The sequence below is a fragment of the Amphiura filiformis genome, unplaced genomic scaffold (genome assembly GCF_039555335.1).
Source record: "Amphiura filiformis unplaced genomic scaffold, Afil_fr2py scaffold_77, whole genome shotgun sequence".
Classification (NCBI taxonomy): Eukaryota; Metazoa; Echinodermata; class Ophiuroidea; order Amphilepidida; family Amphiuridae; genus Amphiura; species Amphiura filiformis.
This window is the reverse complement of record NW_027305541.1, coordinates 346,438-362,565: the sequence shown is the minus strand read 5'-3', so window position 1 is coordinate 362,565 and position 16,128 is coordinate 346,438.

Sequence of the window (16,128 nt, the reverse complement as noted above, 5' to 3'; positions counted from 1 at the left end):
GGCGCCACTTTTCCCATAGTATTCCTCGTTCAAACCAATTCAATGCATGACCTCTGAGTTACTTGCATGACTTTGGCAGGCTATTTTGAAACAGTCATGGTTGCACATGCAGGTGGTACTTTTGAAAATCCTAAACAAGGTATAATAGTCGCTAATAGGATATGAAGCTTAATATAGAACACGGATAACCTCTATTACATTCTACCAATTTTAGACAAAATTGAAACAATTGAATAAGGTGAAAAAATGATTATCTCAGAAATCTACTCAGTTGGGCCATTCCAGTTGAACATGATGCGCTGCTGAAATAACAAGATACAATATACTTTTAAAATTTGACCTCATTGGTGCAAACATAATTTACTTTAGGCCAAAAAAAATTGTCTTGGAGACCCGCATGCATTAGCGTGTGAAATAGGATTTGCCGCAAAGCCCTACAGCCTACCCAATCATCTTTTTTTCCATTGTCAAAAAATATTAACGGGCAGTAAAGCGGCCAAAAAAAATAATCAAATTAAAAAAAAAAAAACTGCATAGCACATAGCTTTCTGACCAAATATTTCTGAGACAATCATTTTCTTTTTCCGTCTAAAATTGGTAGTAATGTAATAGAGGTTATCCGTGTTCTATAGCTGCGTATGGAAGACATAACATGACCTTAATCTACCACACAGGGGGTGTAAATTTCAAATGGGAGTCACCAATTTGGGTAACCCCATTTGAAATTCACACTCCCTGTGTATGTGTGGAAGATTAAGTCTTCCACAGGGTGTATGGCTTCCATAGAGTTTACGGGAATGCAGAATGGCACGTTTGAAACTGACCCTTAAAAATAGAGCATTTGACACAAGAATGCTGATTCTGGAATTAACTTAAAATTTTCTGTCCACATGTGGATATGTGGTTAATATTTAGGCCTATATTAATTTTATGAATTATCAGCATGTGGTAATATATTTATTTTATTTCAGAATTAATTAAAATATGTTCTAAATGCCCAAGTGTTCCTTTTCATGTTATGAAAATGTAACAGAAAAAAATAAACATTTTGTTAAATTGATTGAACACTAGTGTTAAGTTTAATTGTTCTCAATTTGTGTGAGTCTTACAATTAATGTGCTATTCGAATTAAAATCCCCCCTCCCCATGGAAGACATGACCTGAAACTTCAACACAGGGAGTGTTAATTTCAAATGGGGTTACATGAATGGGTGACTCAATTTAAAATCGACACCCCCTGTGTGGGAGATTAAGGTCATGTCTTCCATACAGTAGCGTAGCCAGAGGTGGGGGCGTAGAGTGCCCCCCTGACAATAAATGAAAGAGAAAATCAGGAGGGCAAAGGAAAAGAAAAAGGGCACTGAGCCCCTTTTCTACCCAAATTCAGCCCGATCGTGGGCCAAAATAGTGTAAAATACAAAATTTTTGCGTGCTATGTGTGCACATTGTAAAATTAAAGCCCTTTCCATCCTGATAATAGGCGAAAATAGTGTAAAATCGTCCCAATAAAGCCTTTTTGGAAGCTCAAAGGCATACAGTATGTATTGTATGATGCAACTGTAATTTTTTCGTCTGTGCCCCCGAAATTTTATTTTGCCCCATCTGACCAAAAAAGCTGGCTACGCCCTGCTTCCATAAGGGGTTATGGATTACAAGTGGAATAGTAGAATACAGGCTTGTGTTACTCTTTCAATGCATTTTGTGTGTCTCATCATGAAGCCATTGGAATTCACCTCATCTTCAATTTGTTGCACTCCAGGTCCAATACCACTAAATTACAGATTTTTCGAAAAATTGCTGATTTCTGGCAAAATTTTCTCATAGTTAAAACTCTCTCAGTTAAATGCCAACAATACCAGATAGTAGAGGACAAACCTATTATCTGGTGACCAAATCTTTTTTTTTATACCAAATATGAAAACAAAAAATACAACCCTATTTTTTCAGATTTTAGGGTCAGTAAAATATACGATTTCAAAGCATCAAAACCCATTTTTTTTTGCTATAAAACTTTGGTTAATTTCAGTGATTTTGAAGCAGCCTTTTCAGATTGCCAGCAAGCAAACAACTCTTTGTCATATTTTCATGCATTGCCCAGACCTATTGGTGGTATATGCTGCCCTCCTATGGCAAAAGGGCATAATTAACACTTTTGTCAAAATTGAGTTAAGACCACTGGTAGGTCCAGGAACCTAATATCTACACACAGAATATCCAAAATGCCCCAATTTTAATTCCAAAACCAGCAGTTTAACCCTTCCGAAATTGGTTTACATGTACAAGTCTATGGGAGCAATCAACAGTTTTTGTCAATTATCTCGAAAAGATCAATATGTTAGTTATGCCCTTTAATAACCCCAGCAGTGATGCATTCAATTAACTTGGTTTATTTGAAAACATGATTACGTTTTGAAAATGTCAAGAAATAAAGTTATCACTAAACCTAACAGGTTTTAAATTTGAATACATCACTTTTCGGCTAGACTATGCCATCATGAGTCGAATTTTGAGAAATTTAGATGTAGGCATTCTAAATGATTTGTGTCCTGCCTTACTTTAAACAATAATACCGTATTGGTCCGAGTATAGTCCCACCCGTTTTTTATGTGAAAATTTTTCACAATTGGGGGTGGGATTATACTGAATTTCAAAACAAAAAATTTTTTTTTTTTTTTTTTTTTTTAAGTTTATTTTTTTCCGGTTTTGAGTGTCCTGGACCTAGACCTAGATGCTAGGATCATTCATGGTTGACCTAAAAAAAAATAAAAAAAAATAAAAAGATATTTTGTATTTTTGATATGAAAATTGATACTTTGTTTTCATGTCATACTCTATTAATGATTTCAAAATGCATTCAAATTGATTTCAAAATGCATTCAAATTCAATGCATTTTGAAATCATTAATAGAGTATGACATGAATACAAATTATCAATTTTCATATTTTTTTTTTGGTCAACCCTGAATGATCCTAGCATCTAGGTCTAGGTCCAGGGACACTCAAAACCGAAAAAAAAACTTAAAATTTTTTTTTTTTTTTTTTTTTTTACAATTTCTGAAATTTTTCGAAAAATGGGGGTGGGATTATACTCGAACATGGGACTATACTCGGACCAATACGGGGTAATTGTGTTTTTTAATATTTTTTGAAAGAGGGCTCCCTTCATGCCTACCAGTGATTTTCTAGCAGTCCGTTTTATTTTGGAGAATTGCTCACGTTACTCACTTGGGTATCAAGCTAACAGAGGGCGTACGGTGACTGAATAGATCAGGAAAATCTATCAATTGTGATTGTTCACACAATCGGAGTTTTAAATGCAAAGGTAATTATGAGTATGCACAATGGCAAGTGGACTACGGAGAAGTCTACTTTTCAGCCGAATTGAGCTTTTTGCCTAAATCATGTCTCTATTAGTATGTGCACCTTCAGTAATGTGTTATTGACCAATTTTAAGGAGATTTTGGTGTGAGTTAGACAATTTTTTGCTGTGACAAATAGTGAATTTGGCATTATAAACTCAGAATATTTGTCTAACTCTGCTGTTTGTCTGAAAATGTGCTCTGCTTTTTGCCATGGTCACTGCAAGTCACACGCATCAGTTAAGTCACCAATCCTTTCTGATTAATCCTTTTATTAGGGATGACCAATGAACCTTCAACTTGATTAGAACACTCCCATAGACATGCAGGGAGCTCAACTGTGCACTGCTTGCACAGACATTTCTAAATTGATCCCATTCTTTTATTTTTTAATATTTTTCTGTAAAATTGGGGAAGTTAATCCCAATTATATTTTGTAACTATCTTGCAAATTACAGCAACATAACTTATTTCATTTACCTGTAAGTGCGAGTCAAAATTGGTCCATCGCCACAGTGCGCTTAATTGCCAGTGGCTGAGTTCAGCACTGCTCAAGAATGGCACAAAATATTCATGTCAATAATTTCAGGTGAAAAACGTGGCCTACTGAGCTGTAATTTGGCGGAGTTGCCAGTAATACCTCTATCATACCCTCTGTAAAAAGGTTAAAAAATTGAACAAGTAGATCTCGAGTTACAAATTAAATCACCAGCTTCCCTTTGGAATTTCCATACTCCTTTCGAATCATGCTAAGAAGACACCTTTCTGAACATAAATGTGAAGTTTCGTGCCCATTCGATGTATTTTCACCTGATTTCAACCCTAAACGTTTTCTTATATTTAGGCCTATACAAATGTACCATATACAACTTGCTGCTGGCTATACCTTGTTTATAACTTTCAAAAGAAGTACCTGAATGTGCAACCATAACTGTTTCAAAATAGCCCGCGAAAGTAATGCAGTTAACTCCGAGGTCATGTATTGAATTGTTTTGAATGAGGAATACTACGGGAACCAGCACCTTTTGTTAGAAGTCACACATGAGCATGATGAGTGAAGTGGATAACCTCTATTGTTGTGAATGAGTCAATGACCTTCAATGACACTTAAGATTTAATTTGCATACACCTACTAATTGGTCATATTAAACCCAATAACATTGAAATGTTTGGTTGTAGTAACTATAATACAATGAGACTTTGATTTTGCAATTTTGATTTTGTGCCATATCGGCCATCTTGGATGATTTTTGGCAAATTTTCTCTAAATGCATGATTTCAATGCCTCGGTTTGAAAAAATAATTTATGCCATTGACCAGTAAAGTGCCATTTCATAAGAAACCCCTTTGATACTTTCACAATATGCTTGTTACATGTTTGCATATATGTTAAAATAAAGAAATATATAAAGGTAAATATATGCTTATGCCAATTTTGCTCCCAATTGATATTTTTGGACCTTGTCATTTTATTTCGTTCCAATGACCGGTCAGAATGGGAAACTGAAAATTCATAATTCGAAAAGTTTTTGACCAATTTTGACAATTTAACCACCAAAATACTTCTATTGATGAGTTCTATCCAGAAAACAATATTTTGTAGCAATAGGGGCAACATGAAATTTTGATGGTTATCCCTACTTTTATTTTGTCTCATCATTTGTTTTGTCCAAAGATAAGTGAATGACTATGTTTATATACATGCTTGAACCACATTTTGTACTTTAGGCGACGAAAAAAGGAAACCCTGTTCTACGGGCCTGACCGATCCAGATTTTGAACAAATTGGGAAAAAAATTTCCTGTACAAATGAATGACGACCCAAATTTCGGAAATTTCAGGAACAATTTTGTATTTTCTCTAATTGCAAATTATTTACAGATTTTGGTGATTTTTGGGTGATTTAAAAAAAAAATAGCCCTACCGACCGACCCTACTTGAAAGGTCCGTCCGCCCGTAGAACAACAGTGTATCATCAGTAGATAGCATCTAATTCTATTAGTGCTATCATCAGTAGGTGGCATCTAATTCTAACAGTGCTATCATCAGTAGATAGCATCTGATTCTAACAGTGCTATCATCAGTAGATAGTATCTGATTCTAACAGTGCTATCATCAGTAGATAGCATCTGATTCTAACAGTGATATCATCAGTAGATAGCATCTGATTCTAACAGTGCTATCATCAGTAGATAGTATCTGATTCTAACAGTGCTATCATCAGTAGATAGCATCTGATTCTAACAGTGCTATCATCAGTAGATAGCATCTGATTCTAACAGTGCTATCATCAGTAGGTAGCATCTGATTCTAAAAGTGATATCATCAGTAGATAGCATCTGATTCTATCAGTGCTATCATCAGTAGATAACATCTGATTCTAACAGTGCTATCATCAGTAGATAACATCTGATTCTAACAGTGCTATCATCAGTAGATAGCATCTGATTCTAACAGTGCTATCATCAGTAGATAGCATCTGATTCTACCAGTGCTATCATCAGTAGATAGCATCTGATTCTATCAGGGCTATCATCAGTAGATAGCATCTGATTCTATCAGTGCTATCATCAGTAGATAGCATCTGATTCTAACAATGCTATCATCAGTAGATAGCATCTGATTCTATCAGGGCTATCATCAGTAGATAGCATCTGATTCTAACAATGCTATCATCAGTAGATAGCATCTGATTCTAACAATGCTATCATCAGTAGATAACATCTGATGCTATTATTTTAAGAAAGCTCACAAAACTAATGACCCTAGTGACTGGGAAATGGCAAAAGCACTTTGTAATAAATGTAATATTCGTAACAGATATCTTAAAAAGAAACACTGTACTGATGCCATTAATGATAATATAAATGATCCCAAAAAGTTATGGCAAGCAATTAAGAAAGTTGTTCCAAGTAAAGTCAAAGTAAATGTCGCTAATATACAAAAGAATGGGACAAGTTTAAATGCTACAGATACTGCTAATGAATTTAACACTTATTTCACATCAGTTGGCACTACTCTTGCAAGTAATTTTGATGACATTAATGAAGACATAGGTGAATCATGCTCGTCTTCTGAGGTTAATTTCAATTTCAGTACAATTACCTCCGACTTTGTTCATGAACAAATTTGTAAGTTTTCAAATGATAAAGCAACAGGTCTTGATGGTTTCCATATCAAACTTCTCAAGTTAGCCTCTCCTATTATTTGTGAATCTATTGCTTACATTTGTAACCTCTCACTTTATTCATCAACATTTCCAACTGATTGGAAGAGAGCCAAGGTAACACCGATATACAAAGATGGCGATAAAGGTGATGTTGGCAACTATCGCCCTATATCAGTTCTACCTATCATTTCAAAAATTATTGAACGTGCAATTCATAATCAACTTTATGACTATCTCAGTGTCAAAGGCATTCTTTCCCCAAGTCAATCTGGTTTTCGTCCTAATCATTCTTGTGCCACTACTTTACTTGATGTTCAAGATTATATTTTGAAAAATATGAATAATCGTCGTGCTGTAGGTGCTATTTTTCTTGACTTGAAGAAAGCCTTTGACACTGTGAATCATAATCTACTTTTAAATAGACTTTGTATGTATGGTGTTAATGGGTATGAACTTGAATGGTTCAAATCTTATTTGAGTAATAGAAATCAGTGTGTAAATATTAACTCGGTTCTTTCTGACTTTAAACCTGTAAACATAGGTATACCTCAAGGGTCTATCTTAGGACCACTTCTCTTCATAATTTTGTAAATACTTTACCACAAAGTGTATCATGTAAATCTGTGATGTATGCTGATGATACTACCCTTCTTTGTTCTTCAGAAACTGCATCTCAACTTCAAACTGATCTTGAAAATAATTTGAATGATATTGCTGATTGGTTTTAAAAAAAACACTTAACTTTGAATATCAAAAAACTAAATTTATGATATTTGGTACATGGCATGTTCTATCTAAATTTGATGATATTAAGTTAAGTTATTGTGATCAAACCATTGAAAAGGTTGACCAGTTTAAATACCTTGGTGTTATATATATTTGATTCAAACTTAACATGGTCTAACCATATCAATTATGTTTCTAAAAATATTTCTAAAAGATGTGGTGTCATAAATCGTATTAAGTATTATCTTCCAGAGTCAACTCTGACCATGCTGGCAAATGCTCTCGCACTACCCCATTTTGATTATTGCAGCCCTGTATGGTCAAATTGTTCTGGAGAACTTGCAAACTCTCTCCAAATCCTCCAGAACAGACTTGCAAGAATTATTTTGTCAGCTGATATTAGAACACCAACAGATGAAATGATGGATAAGTTAAATTGGATTAAGCTTGACAAAAGGTGGTACAATCATTTGTTAGTTATTGTTTTAAAATGTATTAAAGATCAAGCGCCTTCATACTTATCATCTAACTTTACATTTACACATTATGTACATAATGTTGCAACCTATGCTTTATCAACCAAAATGGAGCTCTAACTCTGGTAAACGTACTTTTAATGTTAGAGCTGTTAAAATATGGAATGATCTTCCATCTAACATTCGTAGTAACTATAATACAATGAGTCTCTCCATGCTTAAGAATGCTACATTGTGCACCTCAACCAAGATAATTTAATTCATAATGTACTCATAATTTCATATTCAACTATGTATATTTTTCCTCATGTACATGTACTACTATAAATATTATTTAAGTTGTATTTTAATTTGTAAATGTACGGCTCTTGCAGGGCCCCCAGGAAGATCAGTGTTTTCATTGATGGGATTACCCTGCTTAAAGAAAGTATAAATAAATAACAGGGCTATCATCAGTAGATAGCATCTGATTCTATCAATGCTATCATCAGTAGATAGCATCTGATTCTAACAATGCTATCATCAGTAGATAGCATCTGATTCTAACAATGCTATCATCAGTAGATAGCATCTGATTCTAACAATGCTGTCATCAGTAGATAGCATCTGATTCTAACAATGCTATCATCAGTAGATAGCATCTGATTCTAACAATGCTATCATCAGTAGATAGCATCTGATTCTAACAATGCTATTATCAGTAGATAGCATCTGATTCTAACAATGCTATCATCAGTAGATAGCATCTGATTCTAACAATGCTGTCATCAGTAGATAGCATCTGATTCTAACAATGTTATCATCAGTAGATAGCATCTGATTCTAACAATGCTATCATCAGTAGATAACATCTAGTTCTAACAATGCTATCATCAGTAGATAGCATCAGATTCTAACAGTGCTATCATCAGTAGATATCACGGTTGTTTGATGATATAGAATTGGCTTCATTATTAACTAAATGCAAACTGTAGATGGCGCTATTTACCCTAAATCATATTTCTTCATTTGCAAGGGGTAGGTGATTAATACTGCCATTAAAACATCTGGAATAGGTGAAACAAGCAACAAGGAAATTTTATAAACATATTTTATCAAACAATAAAAGGAATTATTTGTATTAATTAATTTCCAGTAACTAAATAGCACCACCAATATTGTCATTAATAGATACATCTTATATCCGAAAAAGCTATAAAAATGCTATGAAAGTGAATAATTTTGTAAAGAGGGGAAATTAAAAGTTCAGAATGACTCAAAAGCATCTGTTTACATTAGCATGATATCACATTTAGCTGTTTAAGCCTAAAATTTGGTTGTACATGATGTTTTGTTTAAAAAAAACTAATAAATGGTCCCATCAAACAACCGTGAGATAGCATCTGATTCTAACAGTGCTATCATCAGTTGATAGCATCTGATTCTAACAATGCTATCATCAGTAGATAGCATCTGATTCTTACAATGCTATCATCAGTAGATAGCATCTAGTTCTAACAATGCTATCATCAGTAGATAGCATCTGATTCTAACAATGCTATCATCAGTAGATACCATCTGATTCTAACAATGCTATCATCAGTAGATAGCATCTGATTCTACCAGTGCTATCATCAGTAGATAGCATCTGATTCTAACAGTGCTATCATCAGTAGATAGCATCTGATTCTAACAGTGCTATCATCAGTAGATAGCATCTGATTCTAACAATGCTATCATCAGTAGATAGCATCTGATTCTAACAATGCTATCATCAGTAGATAGCATCTGATTCTTACAATGCTATCATCAGTAGATAGCATCTAGTTCTAACAATGCTATCATCAGTAGATAACATCTGATTCTAACAATGCTATCATCAGTAGATAACATCTGATTCTAACAATGCTATCATCAGTAGATAGCATCTGATTCTAACAATGCTATCATCAGTAGATAACATCTAGTTCTAACAATGCTATCATCACTAAATAGCATCTGATTCTAACAATGCTATCATCAGTAGATACCATCTGATTCTAACAATGCTATAATCAGTAGATAGCATCTGATTCTAACAATGCTATAATCAGTAGATAGCATCTGATTCTAACAATGCTATCATCAGTAGATAGCATCTGATTCTAACAATGCTATCATCAGTAGATAACATCTGATTCTAACAGTGCTATCATCAGTAGATATCATCTGATTCTAACAATGCTATCATCAGTAGATAGCATCTGATTCTAACAATGCTATCATCAGTAGATAGCATCTGATTCTAACAATGCTATCATCAGTAGATAGCATCTGATTCTATCAATGTTATCATCAGTAGATATCATCTGATTCTAACAGTGCTATCATCAGTAGAAACATCTGATTCTTACAAGGCTATCATCAGTAGATAACATCTGATTCTAACAGTGCTATCATCAGTAGATAGCATCTGATTCTAACAGTGCTATCATCAGTAGATAGCATGTGATTCTAACAGTGCTATCATCAGTAGATAGCATCTGATTCTAACAGTGCTATCATCAGTAGATAGCATCTGATTCTAACAGTGCTATCATCAGTAGATATCATCTGATTCTAACAGTGCTATCATCAGTAGATAGCATCTGATTCTAACAATGCTATCATCAGTAGATAGCATCTGATTCTAACAATGCTATCATCAGTAGATAGCATCTGATTCGAACAGTGCTATCATCAGTAGATAGCATCTAATTCTAACAATGCTATCATCAGTAGATAGCATCTGATTCTATCAGTGCTATCATTAGCAGATAACATCTAATTCTAACAATGCTATCATCAGTAGATAGCACCTGATTCTATCAGTCCTATCATTAGTAGATAGCATCTGATTCTAACAGTGCTATCATCAATAGATAGTGCTCTGATTATATCAGTGCTATCATTAGTAGATAGCATCTGATTCTAACAGTGCTATCATCAGTAGCATATATAGCATCTGATTCTATCAGTGCTATCATTAGTAGATACATCTGATTCTAACAATGCTATCATCAGTAGATAGCATCTGATTCTTACAATGCTATCATCAGTAGATAGCATCTAGTTCTAACAATGCTATCATCAGTAGATAACATCTGATTCTAACAATGCTATCATCAGTAGATAACATCTGATTCTAACAATGCTATCATCAGTAGATAGCATCTGATTCTAACAATGCTATCATCAGTAGATAACATCTAGTTCTAACAATGCTATCATCACTAGATAGCATCTGATTCTAACAATGCTATCATCAGTAGATACCATCTGATTCTAACAATGCTATAATCAGTAGATAGCATCTGATTCTAACAATGCTATCATCAGTAGATAGCATCTGATTCTAACAATGCTATCATCAGTAGATAACATCTGATTCTAACAGTGCTATCATCAGTAGATATCATCTGATTCTAACAATGCTATCATCAGTAGATAGCATCTGATTCTAACAATGCTATCATCAGTAGATAGCATCTGATTCTAACAATGCTATCATCAGTAGATAGCATCTGATTCTATCAATGTTATCATCAGTAGATAGCATCTGATTCTAACAGTGCTATCATCAGTAGAAACATCTGATTCTTACAAGGCTATCATCAGTAGATAACATCTGATTCTAACAGTGCTATCATCAGTAGATAGCATCTGATTCTAACAGTGCTATCATCAGTAGATAGCATCTGATTCTAACAGTGCTATCATCAGTAGATAGCATCTGATTCTAACAGTGCTATCATCAGTAGATAGCATCTGATTCTAACAGTGCTATCATCAGTAGATAGCATCTGATTCTAACAGTGCTATCATCAGTAGATAGCATCTGATTCTAACAATGCTATCATCAGTAGATAGCATCGGATTCTAACAATGCTATCATCAGTAGATAGCATCTGATTCGAACAGTGCTATCATTAGTATAGCATCTAATTCTAACAATGCTATCATCAGTAGATAGCATCTGATTCTATCAGTGCTATCATTAGTAGATAACATCTAATTCTAACAATGCTATCATCAGTAGATAGCATCTGATTCTATCAGTGCTATCATTAGTAGATAGCATCTGATTCTAACAGTGCTATCATCAGTAGATAACATCTGATTATATCAGTGCTATCATTAATAGATAGCATCTGATTCTAACAGTGCTATCATCAGTAGCATAGATATCATCTGATTCTATCAGTGCTATCATTAGTAGATACATCTGATTCTAACAGTGCTATCATCAGTAGATAGCATCTGATTCTAACAATGCTATCATCAGTAGATAGCATCTGATTCTAACAGTGCTATCATCAGTAGCATAGATAGCATCTGATTCTATCAGTGCTATCATTAGTAGATACATCTGATTCTAACAGTGCTATCATCAGTAGATAGCATCTGATTCTAACAATGCTATCATCAGTAGATAGCATCTGATTCTAACAGTGCTATCATCAGTAGATAGCATCTGATTCTAACAATGCTATCATCAGTAGATAGCATCTGATTCTAACAGTGCTATCATCAGTAGATAGCATCTGATTCTATCAGTGCTATCATTAGTAGATAACATCTAATTCTAACAATGCTATCATCAGTAGATAGCATCTGATTCTATCAGTGCTATCATTAGTAGATAGCATCTGATTCTAACAGTGCTATCATCAGTAGATAGCATCTGATTATATCAGTGCTATCATTAATAGATAGCATCTGATTCTAACAGTGCTATCATCAGTAGCATAGATAGCATCTGATTCTATCAGTGCTATCATTAGGGGGAAGCACGGTGGCCTAATGGTTAGAGCGCGAGCTTCATAATCGAAAGGTTGCAGGTTCGAGCCCCACCACGGCCAGTGTGTTGCGTCCTTAAGCAAGACGGCTTAATTCCCAACTGCTTCACTCCACCCAGGTGTAAATTGGGGAGCTGCTGGGGGTAATCACAATCTAAGTCGCTGAGAGTACCTGCGCATCAGTTGCGGACTTGTGGAAGCGGAAATGATTCTGATATACCCTAATGGCAGCGGAATAATTGTTGAAGTGTGCTGGTACTTAGGTGTAGCGCACGTTAAATCACCGACATTTATTTATTTATTTATTAGTAGATACATCTGATTCTAACAGTGCTATCATCAGTAGATAGCATCTGATTCTAACAATGCTATCATCAGTAGATAGCATCTGATTCTAACAGTGCTATCATCAGTAGCATAGATAGCATCTGATTCTATCAGTGCTATCATTAGTAGATAGCATCTGATTCTAACAGTGCTATCATCAGTAGATAGCATCTGATTATATCAGTGCTATCATTAATAGATAGCATCTGATTCTAACAGTGCTATCATCAGTAGCATAGATAGCATCTGATTCTATCAGTGCTATCATTAGTAGATACATCTGATTCTAACAGTGCTATCATCAGTAGATAGCATCTGATTCTAACAATGCTATCATCAGTAGATAGCATCTGATTCTAACAGTGCTATCATCAGTAGCATAGATAGCATCTGATTCTATCAGTGCTATCATTAGTAGATACATCTGATTCTAACAGTGCTATCATCAGTAGATAGCATCTGATTCTAACAATGCTATCATCAGTAGATAGCATCTGATTCTAACAGTGCTATCATCAGTAGATAGCATCTGATTCTAACAATGCTATCATCAGTAGATAGCATCTGATTCTAACAGTGCTATCATCAGTAGATAGCATCTGATTCTAACAGTGCTATCATCAGTAGATAGCATCTGATTCTAACAATGCTATCATCAGTAGATAGCATCTGATTCTAACAATGCTATCATCAGTAGATAGCATCTGATTCTAACAGTGCTATCATCAGTAGATAGCATCTGATTCTAGCAATGCTATCATCATTTTTTTAAATACAATTCTGCAATGGTATGGTATAATATAGGTTTTCCCGTCCAATTTCAAACTTTGGTCGTTCAGTTTAGTATAAGTGTCATTCCTTTTCGCGCGAAATTGAATGAACGCTTACATTCTGGATTTCAATTTAGCAAATGTGCAATCTATTTCATTTAATACACATTTAAAATTCTAAATAGTGCACCCAATTTCGCACATTGTGCAGCAAATTTCGCAAATTGTGCAGCCAAATTCAAGTGGCCTTGAATTCAGAGCCTATTTGGAAATTCGAATTCATATATGCGGAAACAAAATGGAAAAATGTTCAATCGAATTCGCAAAATCCAGACGTTCTTAAATATTTTACAATGGTTCAAATATAAAAATGCTATTTATCGTGTTTATATTGAACATTAGATACATGTATCGTCAACATTGTTCAAACAAGCACGTTGCTATATTAAATGTGAAGGGAAAACATATTTTTAAGTAATGTTTACAATTGCCGTACATAGGCCTAGTAAAAAAGAAAATGAATTATAACTAATTATAATATATATTTAAAAGCATTTCCCCCGGTTTAGTTCAGAAACCATAAAGTGATGTATGTCCCAAAGTTCAATCAAGCTCAGTCTAGTTAAGGGCTGGGGTATGAACGTTTGGACAGTATTTATTTTGAGACATTAGAGCACATCAGACATATCGAATTGCATTCTGAATACGAAGAATGTCATTCTGATATCAAATAATTTTGATTTTTGAAATTCGCAATTTAATACACATTTTATGGCAAATCATTAAAATTGATATTTTTGATATTTAACAGTACTTGAAGTAAACTTTATAAATCTGATGATTTATACTTAAAGTGTATGTAGGTGGGATGAAAAGCCGACGAGCAATTGAAAATTTTGACCGTTCGTATTGAAGATATGGATTTTTTTTCCCAAAAAACAAAAAAAAAAAGGTCTTTTGGGGAAAAAAATCCATATCTTCAATATGTAAGGTCAAAATTTTCGGCTTTTCCTCCCTGCTACATACACTTTAAGAATATATTATTAGATTTATATAATTTACTTCGAGGACTGTTATATATCAAAAATTTGAAAAAATATCAAATTTTTATAATTTGTCATAAAATTTGTATTATATTGTGATTTCAAAAAATGAAAATTATTTGATATCAGAAAGACATGCTTTGTATTCAGAATGCAATTCGATAGGTCTGAGGTGCTCTCATGTCCCATAAAAAATACTGTCGAAACGCAATAAACGCTCATTTTGGATCCCTTAATCATATAAATTAGAAAAATATAATGAAACTTAATGAAAGTTAATGCTACTTCTTCTTACGATAGGTCTTTTTTAAATCTTCGTATTTTTAATTGTATAATATGTATCGTATAAGAATAAAAACTGAATGAACACAGTCAAAACAACATCCAGAAATTAAATAGCTAAGCATATTTTGCAGTCGACTTATAAACATATCCTTCACATCACAACCTGTTTATGTTTAATTAGACCCATTTCGTGTCCATTTCATTGTGTGAAAATCTGAACTATAGGCCTATTGTGTAAAATTTTATTAATTTTTATTCGGGGGGGGGGGGCACCGACCATGATTGGGGGGACACCGGGTCTGATTGGGGGGCACAAGCCGTTTTTCGGCCATTTTCCTGTGGGATTTTAAAAAAAATTCAGATCGTGCCCCTATTCGCCACTTGCACGGTTCCGCCATTATGCACTATGTGCGGGGAGAGCCTCGAACTGGCAGCATACATGAATGGGAATTGAACCAGTCATATAACATTCTGTGTAAGGTTACGTAATTCTTCCTTTCATGTATGCTGCCAGTTCGAGGCTCTCCCGCATATAGTGCATAATGGCGGAACCGTGCAAGTGGCGAATGACGCTACGCCACTGGATTAACTGACATGTAATTTTATTAATTTTTATTCGGGGGCACCGACCATGATTGGGGGCACCGGTCTGATTGGGGGGGGGGGCACAAGCCATTTTCGCCAATTTTCCTGTGGGATTTTTTAAAATTTCAGATCGATTGGGGCACGTGCCCCCACCCCGCCCGTGCCCCTATGACGCTACGCCTACTGGATTAACTGAAATGTTAAAGTGTTAATATTGCTAACACCGGAACGTGTTAAGCGACGTTTTAAACATATTTTAATGCGTTCATGTGTTTAAAACAATATTAACATGTTACATTCGTATTCGAATTTGCAATCATTAATGTGTTTGTAAATGAACCCTGTACCTAAAGTATATTTCTCATTACAAGCATTACCCATTAAAACATTTGTGTGTTTATTCGGTGTTACATAGGGCTAGGCCTACTCACTTTTTTCTGCTGCAACGTAGACGTAGGGCCTATAGGCCTATGTCAGTATACTTGAAAATGCGCATAATTTCAAATTGAAATCCTTTTCGATAATTAGATTGTCAATGCATGAAATTGAAAATAGGATTAACAACGTTTCGCAGTCCCCCCGTGCATCTTTG